This window comes from Mustela putorius, unplaced genomic scaffold, assembly GCF_011764305.1.
Source record: "Mustela putorius furo isolate JIRA1106 unplaced genomic scaffold, ASM1176430v1.1 tig00003869_pilon_pilon_pilon, whole genome shotgun sequence".
Lineage (NCBI taxonomy): Eukaryota > Metazoa > Chordata > Mammalia > Carnivora > Mustelidae > Mustela > Mustela putorius.
Genome location: NW_025422021.1, coordinates 14,941,627 through 14,957,750, shown reverse-complemented (window position 1 = coordinate 14,957,750; position 16,124 = coordinate 14,941,627). Strand labels below are relative to the sequence as shown.

The following is a 16,124-nucleotide window of genomic DNA, read 5'->3' as shown; positions in this document are numbered from 1 at the left end:
CAATCAATATTTATTCTTTTATGTTTAATTTAAAATTTTGAAAAATATTGTCATATTTGCACTTATAAATATTACTATGAGGGGCATAGTAATATGCCACTGGGTGGCTCAGTGGGTTAAAGCCTCTGCCTTCAGCTCAGGTCATGATCCCAGGGTCCTGAAATCGAGCCCCGCATCAGGCTCTCTGCTCAGCGGGAAGCCTGCTTCCTCCTCTCTCTCTGCCTACTCGTGATCTCTATCTGTCAAAAAAATAAATAAAATCTTAAAAAAAAAAAAAGATTTCTTAAAAAATAAATAAATAATATTACTATGACTGCACTTTCTTTTGAGTATTGCATATAAAGATATTTTAGTGTTCTCATGACTATTTTGCCCAGCTACCATTAACCTCAATGTTAGATGATACTGACACAACTACTGAAAACAAAAAGTGAAGGCAATATCCTTGTATCTAGGATTTCTCACAGTTAAAATAGATATAAAGATATTTATTATGAATTCCCTTCTTATCTGTTCTCCATGCATGTATGCATGTACTATTTACGTATCTACCTATCATCTATTGTTCCTCATACATTCTTCCAGTCAAGGCACTTTCAACTTCTAATTTATGACTTCTAATTGTCTTATCCCATGTGTTTATCATCCCCTGGTTCCCAAATTCCCACTGCAATGAAAATAATGATGGCTAGTAAAGTTTCACAATGTCTACTGAAAACCAGAGAAGACACTAAAGAGTTTTCATAAATCTGAGCAAGAAAGATAGGATTTGCCTAGTAAGGAGATTAGCAGGTGCCACAGCCTACACGCTCATCTGAGAAAGTTAGAACATAGGAAAAAATATTCCTGTCCAGCAGAGAAGTAAGCGAGTTGGCCCATGGATGAAGATCAGAAAACAAGTTGACTAAGGATTATCTACCCAACAATGTTGCAGGTCACGTTTCCACACTTCCTCCCCTATATCCAAGTGCAAAGCAGTGGGATTTATCCCCAGGCTAAACCAAAACCTTAACCTCTAAATTAATCGACCTAAGCCCCCTAGGGTGTTTATTTCTGTTTTTACTAGAAGCAGGAAGATCAAGGGAAAGAAGGCCTTTTTTCTTTTTTTTAAATATACTACCTTTTTCTTAGGTGTTTTTGATTTTTTTTTTCTATATCCATTTTAATCACACTAGTTTTTCACAGAATAATTCCTCAAATTATTTTGGAAAGTTAACTGGGTATAAATTATAAAGCAGCCTATCAAAACCTGCTATCTGTGAATGCTGGCCCATGCGATAGGAAATAATATGCCACCAAGGAGTTCTGTGGCTAAATTTCAAAAATACTAGAATAGAAAACAAACTTGGACAAAATTCTCTGCCACTAGACTACTAGAGACGTTGCATTTAAGAGTCTGACAGAGTTGATATATGGCAGACCCTGAATCCGAGAGATCACAGAACTCATGCTGTGGTTGTTTTATTCTGACAAAGTTAGAAATGATAAATTATGAAATTATAAAAAAAAATTATGAAATTATTTCAAACACACAGAAAAGTATAGAAAATAATAGATTTAACAAACTTTCTCAGTTTCCCGTATTTGCTTTGGACCTTTAATTTTTGTTTTTTGAGGAAATAAAAATATTCAGTTACAGTTAAAGGCCCCATAACCATCTCAGGTCGATTATCTCACTTCCTCACTCATTTCCTAAGGCTAACCTCAAACTGGTACAGAACCCTTTGTATTTCACATGTTAATTTCTCCTCCATTCTTCAGAAGATGGTTTGGAAACACTGTTTAAATGACAAAATGGAACAACTATTTGATGCTAAAATGGTAACACTGAATCTATTTAATTTTACTAATTACCCTTATACCAGTGGTTTTGCTAGATTCTCTTACTACCCCTGGTATTTTGGTAGATTATTTAGGATTTTCTTTCCAATTTTAATACTAAAATTATATAATTTCGTGTATATATGTGTATTTATGTATGCATGTGCTGCCGAAGCGAGCACATTATTTAGGATTTTCTATGATGGTGGTCTTGCCTTGCATTTTCCTTACCCATATCCTAAAACAGACAATCAGACACATACACATCACCCACACACAAAAACTTGCAGGCATTCCCCTCCCTCCGGGGAGGATTTCTTTGGGAACCAGACATAAATACAGGCAGATGCAACCCTAAACAACAGCAACACGGTCTTTAATTCATAAATATTGATTGATAATTAAAGATGAATTAGTAATCAAGGACGACCAAACATAAAACTGAAGGACTGAGATGACCAGACCAAACTACTAACTCTAGAAGAAAGAAAAGATGTAGCAAACATAGGAGAATATTAAGAAGTTAAGAGTGTCTGGGTGGCTCAGTGAGTTAAAGCCTCTGCCTTCAGCTCAGGTCATGATCTCAGGGTCCTGGGATAGAGCCCTGCATCGGGCTCTCTGCTCAGCGGGGAGCCTGCTCTTCTTCCTCTCTGTCAGCCTCTCTGCCTACTTGTGATCTCTGTCTGTCAAATAAATAAAAATCTTAAAATTTAAAAAAGTTAAAATTAGTATTCTCAGAGTAATTTGAGAAGATAATCTCTTACTGAAAAGAATTAGGCTATCAAAAGAAAAAGGATAATAAAATAAAAAATAAAAATTCTTGGTAATCGCGGGCATCAAAATAAAAATTACAATAGAATATTAGTTGAAAAGAAGTAGAAGTCAGAATTTTAGATAACTTTCAAAAAAAGTACTTTACTACAAGTGAGAATTCTCAGATGTGTGGTATGTGTGATGGTATGTGTGATGGTCACACAAATATATGTAAATAAAAAAAATTAATAGCATTCTGTACTTTAGATTTGTGCCAATACAGTAGAGCAAAAGAACAAAGAAAAACTCAAAACAAAATTCAGGAGATGTGGAATACTTTAGGGCATCCCAGCATCAGTCTCAAAAGAGAGGGCAAGAAATGGAAGAGAGAAAATAATACAAAAAAGTAATATAAGAAACTTAACAGTCATCAGGCTGAAAATTATAAAAGAGGTTCAATTAAAAAGATGATTCTAGTGAAAATTTAGAACTCCAATAATAGAGATAAGGTTTTGAAAAAATCTATATATTAGACCCATAATCTATGTAATAGAGTAAACTGGAGACAATTTGAAATGTTTTTTGTTAATATCTGTCTTTCAAAGGCCTAATGTATCACACTGCAAACTCCCATAGGGTAAGAGATGTCTTCTACTTTCTATCTTAGATGAATGTGGAACATTTTTTTAGACTCCTCCTATGGCTGGCTTGCTGAAAGTGCAATTGCCAATAATATTAAATATCACTGACCCTGACACCAATTCTTCCACAATTAGGTTTAGAAATTGGCATTACATCATACTAATATCAAGAACCCATAGCATGGAATTAACAAGTATTATTCCCTACTATTTTCTTAAAGACTATATTTTAAAAGCTTATGTTAGGTAATAGTAAGAAGGCAGCTAAGTGTCACTTGTCACTATTGCTGCAAAAATGCATATGTCAAAATATAGGTATATTCCATGATGTTTCTCAACTACAGTGTATAAAAGAATCATCCATGTAACTAAAAATAAATAAATAAATAGATAAATAAATAATACAGCTGCCAGGGCTTACCCAAGTAATGCTGAAACAAACTTTTAGGGGGAGGGCCTAAGCCTGTCTACTTTTAAAAAGCATAAATTATTGATGTCAACCTCCTTTTAAGAACCATTTTAAAGCAACAAATGGACTCAAGTGAAAACATCTGATGAACACATACAACTTAATGACCACGTTTTATTACTTAATAAGAGAAAACTAAAGGTGTACCAAACTTTTTCAATTTTGTTTTATTTTCTTCAAAATAAAATAAATACTCTTCAGTAGGAATGTGAAATATCAAAGTTTAAAATCTCCTTTTAAAATTGAAAGGATAAACATAAATTCCACCCAAGAAAAGCACAGCACACACATATGTGTATGTGTGTGTATATATATATTATGTTGCATATACATATGTATACATATATATGCACACATACACTGTAATATTACTCAGCCATCAAAAAGAATAAAATCTTGCCATTTGTAAGGATGTTGTGGGCAGAGCTAGAGGGTATCATGTTAAGCAAAATAAGTTAGTCAGAGAAAGACAAATACCAAATACCAGACAAATACCAAATACGATTTCACTCATATGCGGAATTTAAGAAACAACACAGATGAACACAGGGAAAGGGAAGGAAAAATAATCTAAGATAAAAACAGAGAGGGAAGCAAACCATAAGAGACTCAACTACAGAAAACTGAGGGTTGCTGGAGGGGAGGTGGGTGAGGTGATGGAGTAACTGGGTGATGGCATTACGGTGGGCATGTGATATAATAAGCACTGGGTGTTATATTAGACTGAGGAATCACTAAATTCTGCCTCTGAATATCTGTACACTATATGTTAACTAAGTTGAATTTAAATAATTTTTTTTTTAAAGAAAAGCACCACGTATTTTGAACTCTGAATCTGTTATACTCAGTTAAAGAAAGAAAAGTTGAAATGAAAGACACAGGGAAGAATGAGAAATGACATTGAATGACGGAAGGAAGATAATAAACCAAATAAGGAAAAAGAGAGCTTAATAGGAAAGAAAGGGGTGTGAGATTAACAAAAATATCCTTGATCCCTTAAAATCCAAGACCATGAAAAAGCAAATTCTTCAACATGTTAATTTTTACCCAAAAAATCTGTCAAATTTCTCAGATTTACTCAAAATTCTCAACATTTTAAATCTCACTCATGTTGTTCACATTACTTCGACGCTGTTAGGCCTGGAAACCCCATTTTTGTATCCTTTATTCTCTCCACTTTCATTTGAGGCATGTAGTGCTCCTGTTGGAATGTCCCCTGTCCTCACTCATCCTTCCAACTGGTCAGCTCTCATGTGACCTCAGATAATCTGCTAACAATAAGCAAGGAGAAGGAGGACACCTTCCTGCGATAAAATCGCCAGTAGCTACATTTAGTTTTTCAAGTATTTATTTTAAAAAGCCAATCTTCCATGGTGACTATAGTCAATAATACTTTATGAAATATTTGAAAGTTGCTAAGAGAATAAATTTTCAAAGTCCTCACCAGAAGAAAAAAATGAAGAAAATTTGTAACTCTGTATGATGTCAGATGGTAACTACTTACTGTAGTGATCATTGTGCAATAAATATCAATTCATTATGTTATATACCTGGAAGTTACATAATATTATATGCCAAATATACTTCAATTTTGGAAGGGAATAAATGACAACATTGCAAAAAAAAAAGATAAAGATATTAAAAGAAACATGTTTATTTTATTCATTTAAGAACTAAAGGTATGTATTACTTTATGAATACTATTTAGGAGTGTATACATTCAAAAAAATGAGTTTTTAGTTTAGTTTCTTCAAGACATTGGAAATATGGCTCAATTTTCAAAATGTAAAATAGATAAAATCCTTTAAATAGTTAACATATACCATGAAGTACACTAGTAGTCAATACAGAAAAATCCAAACTGGTTCTAGTAGCTCACAGATAAGTAATCATCTTGACCTTGAACATCACAATCCCTGTTTTACCTTTTATAGCTATTGACTAGTTTTTGACTATTTTGACTAGTATTTGACTATTGACTACCTTTTATGGCTATTTTCCTAGTTTGTAAAAAGTGTTAATAATCACTGCCTCAGGGTGCCTGGGTGGCTCAGTGGGTTAAGCCTCTGCCTTTGGCTGAGGTCATGATCTCGGGATCCTGGGATGGAGCCCTGCTCAGTCTCTCTGCTCAGCGGGGAGCCTGCTTCCTCCTCTCTCTGCCTGCCTCTCTGCCTACTTGTGATCCCTCTCTCTGTCAAATAAATAAATAAAATCTTTTTTTAAAAAATAATCACGGCCTCAAAGAATAGTTAGTACTGGGATGGTTAAGTACTGTGTAAAGTACTTAGTAGAGAGTTTTCCACATTTCATGAAAAAAAAAAATGGTGCTGTTAGTAGTATTAACTTGTTTCATTGGAATTCCTTACTTTGGACAATTCTTTTTCATGCATCTGCAATTAAGATATATTAATTCATTAATCTTGAGGATACTTCAATTTATAGGAATTACTAGCCTTCTAAACATGAAACATATTTCACACATAGGTATAACAGAAGCAGAGTTTTGGTTTAGGGTAGTGATTCAAGTGCAAGCTCTGGAGTTAGAAAGCCTAGAGTTTGAATCCTTGGGTTTGCCATTAATTAGCCATGTATGTGACCTTGGCTATCCAAGTTATATATCCACTCTAAGTCTAAAATCATTGAAACATTTATGATAGAAGTAGTTACTTTGTAAAACATAGTGTTAGACACTGCAAGTAGCCCTAGAATAAATATTGATTGTTCAAAGGTTTAGATTGCTGCTGAGTTTCCTTTATTAATGAAAGTCCCATTAATTTGTCTTTGTTGCCTTGAACTAAAGAAAACTTGGGAAACATATTTTTTAATTAGACAAAGTTATGTGGCTCAAGAGATATATCAGTAAGATTTTTTTTTCTTTCTTTCTTTTTTAAAAATTGAATTGGTATTTCTGAACAAGCTCAGAAAGAAATGAATTCTGCCACTTGGTTCACCATCTGAGAAACATTAAATATCATTAACGGATTCTGTGAACAGAATACAAGAATGATCCCTTCCTTCAAGCAAGAAATATCACAGGTAGTCTCTCTAGAGTTTTAGGGACTCTGAGTGTCTGCTATGATTCAGAATAGACTATTATTCTGTCTTCTTGGAGTCAAATATCAGGAGCAGCCTCCAGGAAGCAGCTTTGAGGGATTCCTTTAGTCCTCATTGTCCTATGAAGCCTTTCATGTAGGAATAACCCTGAGAGTGAGACTGGGGTGGGTTCCCCTACATACTTGGAAATTAAATTGGAAATCTCCCAGAAATCACCTAGTGAACTCCAAAACCAATTCTTCCCTAAAGGACTGAAAGGAGAAAATGTGGGCTGTGCACATTAACTTGTGCTGGCAAAGGTCCCAGTGGCCTCTATTACCTTCTTGGCCCCATGGCACTTACCTAATACTGGAACAGTAAATTGCAGTTCCCAATTGATTTATTACTGTCAGAGTGTCAACTCTATTGTGGTTCAGATAGAATATGTGTGTATTATGTCCATATAATTTTATAATAGGAATTATGCTTTGGTAATGATTATTATTAGCATGCTTTGTCTTAATATGAATTCTACATTTAAAGAATGGAATTAATTATTCTCTTAAAAATATTTCCCATAGGGGCACCTGGGTGGCTTAATCAGGTAAGCATCTGTCTTCAGCTCAGGTCATGATCTCAAGATTGCTTGGCGGGCAGTCAGCTTCTCCTTCTCTCTCTGCCCCCCTCCTGACTCAGGCTTCCTTTCTCTCTCTCTCAAATAAATAACTAGAAATCTTAAAAATAATAAAATAAATAAAAATATTTTCCAGAAAATTCTTTTAGCAGTGTTTTATTTAATAACTTTCAACATTTTTAAAGAAAGCAAATAATATTTGAATGTCTTGTTTAACTGTGACTAGAAGGATTAAGAGGATATTTCCATATATCAAGGAGAATAATCACACATTCATGACTCTATAATAATCTCTGACTCTGTTTTATATTCTGTCACTGAATCTCTTACCTATACAGAACTTAAATTCTATGTATATAAAATTAAAATTGGTCCAAAAAACCACTTTGAAGATCTTCCAAAATCTGAATCAAATTAGGTCAGATCTAAATTATTTAAGGCAGTGGACCAATGTAAAAATAAGTAAAGTAGAATGTATGTTGACTGTTGTCAAATGAAAAACTGCTTTGAAAATATCACTTCTGTGGGAACTGATAATGATATTTTCCCACAGGTAAAATATTGGCTGGAGTACCATTAATTTTTAAAGTATTCTCAAGGCACCATAGAATCTATACGTGAGTATTTTCAAAAGGACTGTAAAATGAATCATAGCTAATATCAGTAGTGATAACTCATGTTGATAATATGTTCCCTTTTTAAAAAAGCTCTTATTTATTTACTGAGAGAGAGAAAGAGAGAGGACTGTGCAGGTGTGTGTGTGTATGCACCTGTGCATGCAAGGGAGAGGGAGGAGGGGGAGGGGCTGAGGGACAGTGAGAGAAAAAAATCTGAAGCAGGCTCTGGGCTGAGTGTGGAGCCCTACCTGGGGCTTGATCTCATGACTCTGAGATCATGACCTGAGCTGAAATCAAGAGTGGGATGCTTAACTGACTAAGCCACCCAGGTTCTCTTGATATCATGAGAACAGTACTTTCTCTATATAGTCTTTCTCCCTCAAACTCATAGTTTTGATCTAATAATGAAAAAAAATCAGAAAAATCCCAATTCGGGGTCATTCCATAAAATACCTTGACCAATGTTCCTTCAAATTGTCAAGGTCATCAAAAACAAGGGAGGTCTGAGAAACTACCCCAGCCTAATGATGACTAAGGACAGAGTGATCTTTAAATGTAATGTGCTATCTTGGATGTAACACCTTGGAGGAGGAAAAAAAAGAAAGTGGGGGAAAAATTGAAGAAATCTGAATCAAGAAAGGACATTAGTTAACAATAATGTATCATGATGGTTTCATTACTTGTGACAAATGTACCATACTAATGTAAAGTGTTAATAACAGGGGAAGTGGGGAGGGACTCCATGAGAGCTTTCTATACTGCCTTGCACCATTTTTCCATAAATCTACTTTAAGATAAAGAGTGTACATTAAAAAAAGAAATTATAGACCTAGAATTATACTAATATTAGGTAATTTTAACAGTGTTCCAGCAAATTTGAATTGATTAAATAAATATATTGCCATTATCTATAATGTACCTGATAACAGCCTAATTAAAATGGGTTATAATTAATATATAAAAATAATATTTTATCTCCTATCAAATAACATCACTGATCGATAAGAGATCTATTAGAAATGCTAATCAACTTTTTAAAGTTATTATGCTTGGGAGGATAATTTTCTATAAATGTACTCTCTTGGGTAAAAAATGAGCTTACAACCTATAAACATGGAAATAGACTGGAGTCACAATGTCTGAGTCCTAATTATACTTGAGAGTCATTATGACTAAGTAGGCCAAAAAATAGATCTGCAAGGGGCTCTGTGTGCATTCCCTTTTAGAAAAATGGTAACTTAACTTACTTGGTAGCGTTAAGCACACTATTTTTTAAGTTGTTAAATTAAGACTTCATCATATATTGATTTCAACGATTCTGTTAAGATACAAAAGGCTCTCTTTTGATTTCTGTCTTACTTTAGGAACTGTGGGGTAACAGTGAGATGAAAGAAATCCATTTGACACAGAAATTCTCCTTTTACTGATATGTGAACACTTGATAATATGACCCAAACAAAGCAACAGACACCTCCACTCTGGCTGTCAGGGATACAAGTATCCATTTCTTATAACCACAAAGGCCTCTTTGGCTACCATGGTGGTTTAAAAACTCCTTCTATTTGTTCAGTGACATTCCCTTCACACTGTTCCCATTCTGAAAATCTAAAATCCCATGATGAAAAAGAAAGACATCGTCAGGAAAGATGGAAGAGGCCATGTTTACTTCCAGTATAAACTGTTACACTCAATGCTCTCTTCCAGGAGAACTGAAAAACTTCCAGATGAGTCTTCCCAGCCTCAGTGCAGGAAAGGAATATCAAGATCGAACAAATCCTCTGTGTCAACAACAAGGAAGAGAACGCTGACACATCTGAAGACAACCAGAAGTGCACTTGAGTCATCCAGTGTGTCTGCTATTTACAGAAGAAAATGAACTCTGCTAGAAGACTAAATCTGAAGCATATAGGGAAAAGATAATAATTAAGCCAGGTTTGAGTCCACTCCTATCTGCTCCCTGAATTGTAATTTAAAAAAATAAAATCTCTCAATAGTTTTTCATTTTACTGATATTTGAATATTTGACAGCATCACTGGAGGAAAGCAGAGACAGATACCCCTTGGCTGTAAGGAATACAGTTGACAGTCTGGTTCTATCCTTGGCAGGATGACCCCAGCATTTCTGTTGCAAACCAAGATTTTTTTTTTTTCCAAGAATAAATGCTACATTACATCACACACCAAGGCAACAGGCATAAACTGGGACTGTTCTGGGCAAGCCTAGATATACACTCATCTTATTTTGAGAGGTCCTAGGAGAACCTACCGGATAGGACCTAAGACCCTGGCTTTGCTTTGTAATACTTCTTTTTATGGGAACATAGATAACTAATTGTCTTGATCATTATTCTTTACCAAGGTATGCCACAGTAACTGTCTGCTTTTCTGAAAGCCAGATTTTATAGTTCAAAGAAGTACTAAAATAAACATAAGCAAAACTTAAAACTTAAATTCTTGGGATTGGGGCGCCTAGGTGGCGCAGCCGGTTAAGCGTCTGACTCTTGATTTCAGCTCCCGCCATGATCTCAGGGTCCTGGGATCCAGCCCCATGGTGGGCTCTGCACTCAGTGGACAGTTTGCTGGAGATTCCCTCTCCCTCTCCCTTTGCCCCCCAACCACGTGCACACGTGTGCGCTCTTTCTCTCTCTCTCTCTCAGATAAATAAATAAATCTTAAAAAAAAAATCTTAGGGTTTAATCATAGTGACATCACTACTGTTTGGAAATCCTGTGCCCTGATTAAATGACATCCTAGTGAGCTGCAGAGCCTGGGACCTCAAATAACTGAAGATTCCTAACTTCAGGCTGAAGACTGGAAGCACCACGAGTCATATCCAAATACTGTTTGGCATTGCATTTAATCCGCAATAAAAGAGCTGTGAAACTTTTAGACTGATTTTTTTAATCTGCTGTCTCGAAATTTGTCTTATTTTGGTCAAAATGAATACACAATTTTCTAGCTGCGATTTTGGCAAACCCTCTAACACTTCGTGAATATCAGTTTACCATTAGAGAAAACTGTATAAACTTTTCAAATTGCTGACTATTCTAACGTTTTACCTTACTCTTTGCCCAGTCTAGGTGCAGTAAGACCAATGATTATAATCCATTATTCTCAGGGATTTAAGTGATGGCTATTTTAGTTACTCTGTTACCTGAAATTTAAAAATGAACCAAAATTTTTACATTTAAGTAGGCAGTAAGAAGACTTGAATTAAGATAGACTTGAATTAAATTATGAATTAATTCTTAATTCATAATTAAGAATTATGAATCTCCACACAATCCTTTATTTCCTCAATACAATATCTCCATTAGCTTTTAACTTTATAGAGTTTCTTACAATGTCATCAGAAATAAACAGGAAAACATAATACAACTCTATCAATGAAGTGCCTATCTTCACGATGGATGTATTTTGTCCATTTCACTAGAATGCTAGTTTGATCCAGGGTAACTGTCCCCAAGGCCCCAGATCCTGCTAACCCATAGGTCTTCCTCACAGAATTTAAGGAGCTTTCCTTGACAAGGTGGGCTGGGTGCATTTATCTGTATCACCATAAAATTACGGCCCATAAATAGATAGCTTTACTTAACTATTAGAATTAGATGTTTCTGGTAACTTCTAAAATTATAATATCCTAGAGAACAGAGTGTCCTTAGCTTGTAACTGTGCTTGGAAAAAAAGGAGACCCGCCACTTGATTTTTATGAATGATAATTTATTCTTATGATAAATATTACATACATTATTCTGATTATATTCTAACAATTTAGAATACTAAAGGGAGTAAAAGCTCTCTTCTAGAATGAGGGAATTCTATGTTTTCATCCCAGTGCTGCTCGCATGGTTTGTTAAGTTTGGAGTATTCAATGGACTATATGTTTAGAATGCATGTATTTTTATGTAAGTATTGTACTTCATGAAAAGTTTAAAAAGATGAATGTGAAATTAAAAAAATTTTGCAGAAAAGGCAAACTGAGAGAATTCATCATTGCACTAAATATATAATAAAGAAACTTTATAGGCAGAAGGAAAAGATCTTAAGAGCAGAAGGAAGCACAGAAAAAAATGAACATCAGAATGGGTGTGTCTGTGTATATAAAAAGTTTACTCGACAAAAGAGAACAAGGACTACTTGAAGCATTAATGATATCTTATGGATTTTAAGACTATATAGAATAAAATGCATAAATGAATTCCAGCTTGCATGTTTTCTTAAATACATCAGTTTGTATACAAAAGCAAGAGATTTCCTTTAATTTTATTTGATTTTCAATTGTCTCAGTCTATCACATTGAGTGGTTTTATTAAGAAGTAATTGTTCTCAGACTTTTTTAATAGGTGGAATTTTTATCTTTATGCAGAAAATACTATCCATGAAGACCCTTAGAGTATACTGTTGTGAAATACTACTTTTTTTCAAAGTAGTCTTATTTTGAAAGATCCTTCACTAACTGAAAATTAGGGAATACATTTTAAATGACCAGCCATCAGTTGAATCATTTGTAATATTATTATCTGTATTAAATTCATTTTTAAATGCCATCATAATAACTGCTAACAGAATTAATGTAATATGCTTGGAAACTTTTCTTTATTAAGCTACAAAAGACTAAAGCAAGAAGACCTAAATATTGTCACTTTCTAATTGTTCTGGTTACTAAATCAAAATGAAGATAGTTCTAATTTTAAGATCATCACTCCGTAGTATGTATAAATGATTGCTACATGTATGAAATCATGTGATGCTAACATTCCTTTAATATGTTCATTCCACTTTATTAACTCTTCAAAAGATATTTTAAACATGATTACTAAGTGCCAGACACAATAGCAGGTGCTGGGGACACAAACTAGGCAGTCTTTGTTCGTGTCCTCTGGGACCCCTAGTCCATTGGGAAGTATGGGCAAGTAAACAATTGCAATCCACCATCATACAAAAGTAATGAGAATATACAGGAAAGGCACCAGACTTGGGCTTCGGGAGGAAGACTTAGGTCAGAAAGGGAAGATGAGTAGAAGTCAGCTGGTCTGTACTATGACTCACATCCTTGATAAATTCTCTTGATGCTCTTCATTCACAAGATTATTTAGTAAGTGCTTGCTGTGGTCCAGAAGCTGTCTTTGTCATTTTCTAGGTTCACCCCCACCTTCTTGTCTCCACCACTCTCAGTTTTTCTAAACAATAAAAAATTATCTTTGACATTGTACTTCCATGGAATTTATAATGTATAACTTCATAAACTTTTTAGACTCTATCCTGCATTTACCTAAACTAGTCTAATCTAAAAGTTAAAAAGTTTGAAAAAGCTTGTAAAAAGTGAATCATGATTTAGCTACATTGCAGATAAAAATCAACCAAATTTCCTGCTGTGAAACTAGATTTTTCCAAACCTCAGGTTTGGAGTTAAATTCCCCAGATCATAGCCAGTTATCATCATTGGCCATAAAAGTCCTATCTCTATTATTATTTTCTCCTTTATCTGCCCCATATCCCATTCCCTGCCACTCCAGCCCCTTCCCATTCTCATCCTTAGGAAACCATTCTAACATGTTTACTATGTCTCTTTGTATTATGTTTTCTTAAAAACTGAATATTAATTTGGATGCTATATCTTAAATTTACATAAATTTCATGTTGTATGACTCATTTTGTTCATTTATTTTTTTATGACTATTACTATGGTTTTAAAGATCCATCCAGTTTACTATAAATAATTCGAGTTTGTATTTCTAACTAGTGAGTAATGTTCCGATGTATATTATCAGACATGTTATTTATTTGCTCTTAGAACACCTGGGTGCTATATACAAAGATAAACTCAAAATGGATAAAAGACCTCAATGTGAGGCAGGAATCTATCAAACACCTAGAGGAGAACATAGGCAGTAACCTCTTTGACATCGGCCACAGCAACTTCTTTCACGATATTTCTCCAAAGGCAAAGAAAACAAAAGCGAAAATGAACTTTTGGGACTTCATCAAGGTCAAAAGTTTTTGCACAGCAAAGGAAACAGTCAACAAAACAAAGAGGCAACCCACAGAATGGGAGAAGATATTCGACAAGTGACACTACAGACAAAAGGCTGATGTCCAAGATCTATAAAGAACTCCTCAAACTCAACACACACAAAACAGATAATCACGTCAAAAAATGGGCAGAAGACATGAACAGACACTTCTCCAAAGAAGACATACAAATGACTAACAGACACATGAAAAAATGTTCATCATCACTAGCCATCAGGGAGATTCAAATCAAAACCACATTGAGATACCACCTTACACCAGTCAGAATGGCCAAAATCAACAAGATAGTAAACAACAAGTATTGGAGAGGATGTGAAGAAAGGGGAACCCTCTTACGCTGTTGGTTGGAATGCAAGTTAGTGCAGCCACTTTGGAAAGCAGTGTGAAGATTCCTTAAGAAATTAAAAATAGAGCTTCTGTATAACTCTGCAGTTGCACCACTGGGTATTTATCCCAAAGATACAGATGTAGTGAAAAGAAGGGCCATCTGTACCCCAATGTTCATAGCAGCAATGGACACAGTGGCCAAACTGTGGGAAGAAGCAAAATGCCCTTCAACAGTTCTCTGTCTGTCAAATAAATAAATAAAAATCTTAAAAAAAAAAAAAAGAAGATATGGTCCATATATACAATGGAGTATTATGCCTCCATCAGAAAGGACGAATATCATTTTTGTATCAACATGGATGGGGCTGGAGGAGATTATACTGAGTGAAATAAGTTAAGCAGAGAAAGTCAATTATCATATGGCTTCACTTACTTGTGGAGCATAAGGAATAACACGGAGGACATTGGGAGATGGAGTGGAGAAGTGAGTTGGGGGAAATCGGAGGGGGAGACGAACCATGAGAGACTGTGGACTCTGAGAAACAAACTGACGGTTTTGGAGGAGAGGATGGTGTGGGTTGGGTAAGCCTGGTGGTGGGTATTAAGGAGAGCATGTATTGCATGGAGCACTGGGTGTGGAGTAGAAACAATGAATGCTGGAACACTGAAAAGAAATAAAATAAAATAAAACAGGAAAAAAAAAAAAGAACACGTGGGTGCTATCTAGGCCCCTTACCCCTCCTGCAACCCAGAGACAGATCCAGGTTTTATGGGCCTGCAGCTTACACCATTTTTTACAAGGGGAGATTGAGAATAAAATGCTTATTACAAACAAAAATTAGGTACAAAAATGAATATTAAAAGCGAGTTTAGAAATTAAATGGATTTACATTTTTAAAAAAACTAACCAATATTAAAAACACCACAAGTTCCAAAATTTAATTAGCTCCCCAGCACACTTAATCCTGTTTCTCCATTTATGGCTTCATTCTCCCTGATCATCTCTTCACAGGGCAATGGTTTTGTAATAGAGGCATAGAGGCAATCTTATCTTTCCTTTGGCAAAACTAGTTGAAATACAGGCATGTGTGTGTGTTTATTACTGATAGTTGAGTAAATTTCTTTGAGCTCTACAACTCATTATTGGTAATAGCATATAAATTTTTAAAATTACTGTCACATTTGGTAAAGCCTCCTGTTAAGTTCCTTTCATAGACGAGCTGTAAGGTAACAAAGCATTTCAAAAGTCCCTGTTCAATGGATAATCTTAAATACTCTGACTTGACAATACTTCAGCCACTGTGATCAAAGTCCTCTAAATAGCAATGCATGATGAGTTTTATGTTATCTCACACATTGGGTATTTCATGGCAAACGAGCATAAAATTTAATCTTTTTTTTTCTCAACATATCTATATGTTTTACTCTTCTTTCACTGAATTACAAAATAATCCAAGAATCTACTTAATACTTCTATAAGAAATACCCCTCTTCCTCTTAGTGAAAAACACTGTTTCTCACTTTTGCATCTGATAAAACAAAACATTTTGTTACTTTCATTACTCAATGTTAATATAATTTGTTGATTTCCTTGGTTTTTATAATTTTTTATATTCCACTAATCTCATATCTGAATTTTCTCTCAGTATTTTAACACAAAAAGCTAAAGATGACAACGAGCGTGCTTTCGATATATGAAACATGCATATTTTATATGTTCAGTAATTTGCAATTTTAAACTTAAAATACTCATACACTTTCCAAATTATAGTTAAACTGTCATTTTTGAGCTTTCT

General features: G+C 34.6%; 1 protein-coding gene and 1 long non-coding RNA gene across 5 annotated transcripts in view; one reads left to right on the top strand and one right to left on the bottom strand.

The window, feature by feature from the left end:
• LOC106004975 overlaps positions 1-10,492 on the top strand; it is a 165,436-nt gene extending 154,944 nt beyond the window's left edge. For 2 of the 4 annotated variants that reach the window (XR_001178103.2, XR_006602482.1), the window contains 2 exons: positions 6,607-6,720; positions 9,673-10,492. This is a non-coding gene — a long non-coding RNA (uncharacterized LOC106004975). The remainder of the gene's footprint in view (positions 1-6,606; positions 6,721-9,672) is intronic. The other 2 variants (XR_001178102.2, XR_001178104.2) reach the window with 1 other exon arrangement.
• SCN9A (sodium voltage-gated channel alpha subunit 9) overlaps positions 1-16,124 on the bottom strand; it is a 170,328-nt gene that overhangs the window by 105,804 nt on the left and 48,400 nt on the right. The window lies entirely within an intron of this gene.